This window comes from Camelus dromedarius, chromosome X (genome assembly GCF_036321535.1).
Source record: "Camelus dromedarius isolate mCamDro1 chromosome X, mCamDro1.pat, whole genome shotgun sequence".
In the NCBI taxonomy this organism is placed as follows: Eukaryota; Metazoa; Chordata; class Mammalia; order Artiodactyla; family Camelidae; genus Camelus; species Camelus dromedarius.
Window position 1 is genome coordinate 54,479,836 of NC_087472.1, and position 2,310 is coordinate 54,482,145.

Genomic DNA, 2,310 nt, shown 5'->3' on the forward strand with positions numbered 1-2,310 from the left:
TCCTTTTGCTGCAAAACATTTATGATAGTCTTTCTGATAGTAGCCATTCTAATAGGTGTGAAGAGATTATTGTTTTGATTTGCATTTCTCTCATTATTAGTACAGTTGAACACCTTTCATATACCTGTTGGCCATTTTAATGTCCTCTTTTGAGAAATGTCTATATAAATATCTCTATTTCCTTATGTATGTATGTATGTATGTATGTGTGTATATATATATATACACACACACACACATAGTTTTTGCTAGTGTGTTTCATGAGTTCCTTAAATGTTTTGAATATTAACTGCTTATCATACACATGGTTTGCAAATATTTTCTCCAATTACATAGGTTGCCTTTTCACTCTGCTGTTTCCTTTGCTGTGCAGAAGCTTTTTAGTTTGAAGTGGTCCCACTTGTTTATTTTTGCTTTTGTTGCCTCTGCTTTTGGTGGACTTAAACATAAGACAAGATACAATAAACCTCCTAGAAGAAAACTTAGGCAAAACATTATCTCACATACATATCAGAAATGTTCTCCTAGGGCAGTCAATCCAAGCAATAGAAATAAAAGCAACAATAAACAAATGGGACCTTGTCACATTTTTTTCTCTGTGAGCTACCATAATATCGTGTATATATTTCACTGTGCTATACAGTATAATCTTATCTATTCTACAATTTTGAAATCCCAGTCTATCCCTTCCCACCCCCACCCCCTTGGCAACCACAAGTTTGTGTTCCATGTCTATGAGTCTATTTCTGTTTTGTATTTATGCTTTTTTTTTTTTAGATTCCACATATGAGCAAACTCATATGGTATTTTTCTTTCTCTTTCTGGCTTACTTCACTTAGAATGACATTCTCCAGGAGCATCCATGTTGCTGTAAATGGCGTTATGTTGTCAGTTTTTATGGCTGAATAGTATTCCATTGTATAAATATACCACCTCTTCTTTATCCAGTCATTTATTGATGGATATTTAGGCTGTTTCCATGTCTTGGCTATTGTAAATTGTGCTGCTATAAACATTGGGGTGCAGGTGTCATTTTGAATTTATATATGTTCACGTATAACTGAAAAATTGTGCTGTACACTGGAATTTGACACAATATTGTAAAATGATTATAAATCAATAAAAAATGTTAAAAAAAAACAAATGGGACCTAATTAAACTTACAAGCTTTTGCACAACAAAGGAAACCATAAACAAAACAAAATGACAACTTATAGAATGGGAGAACATTTTTGCAAAAGGTGAAACTGACAAAGGCTTGATCTCCAGAATATGTAAGAAGCTCATATGACTTAATAAGAAAAAAACAAACAACCCAATCCAAAAATTGGTGTCATATCTAAAAAAGTCATTGCCCAAACCAATGTCAGAAAAATTTCCCCCTATGTTTTCTTTTAGTAGTTTTACAGTTTCAGGTCTTACATTCAAGTCTTTAATCAGTTTTGAGTTGATGTTTGTCTATGATGTGAGATAAAGGTCAAATTTCATTGTTTTGCATGGGAAATCCGGTTTCCCAAATCTGGTTTTTGAAGAGACCATCTTTTCCCCATTATGTGTTCTTGGCACCTATGTTGAAGATCAGGTGACTATAGATGCATGAATTTATTTCTGGGTTTTCTGTCCTGTTCCATTGTTCTATATATCTGATTTTATGTCAGTATCCTACTGTTTAGATTACTGCAACAATGTAATATATTTTGAAATCAGGAAGTGTGATGTCTCTAGCTTTGTTCTTCTTACTCAGGATTGTGTTTTTGCTTCTCATGGTCTTTGTGGTTCCATATGAATTTTAGGATTTTTTATATTTCTATAAAAGTGACATTTTGATAGGGATTGCATTGAATATGTAGATCATGTTGGGTAGTATGGAAATTTAAACTATATTAATTTTTCCAGTCCATGAACACAGATGTCTTTCCATTTATCTGTGTCTTGTTTAAATTTTCTTTATCAATGTTTTATAATTTTCAATGTGCAAGTCTTTTTCACTTATTTGGTTAAGTAGTTTATACTTAAGTTTCAGTTTGTTTGTTTTTCGTTTTGCTATTGTGACTGGAATTGCTTTCTTCATTTCCTTTTCAGGTGGTTTATTGTTTGTGTATAAAAACACAACTACTATTGCGTATTAATTTTGTATCCTTCAAATTGCATGTCATCTGCAAATGAAGATGGTTTTACTTCATTTTTTTCCAATTTGGATGTCTTTTTTTTTCCTTATCTAATTGTTCTGGCTAGTACTTGTAGTACTGTGCTAAATAGGACTGTTAAGAGTGGGTACCCTCACCTTAGAGAGTACCATTAAGTATGATG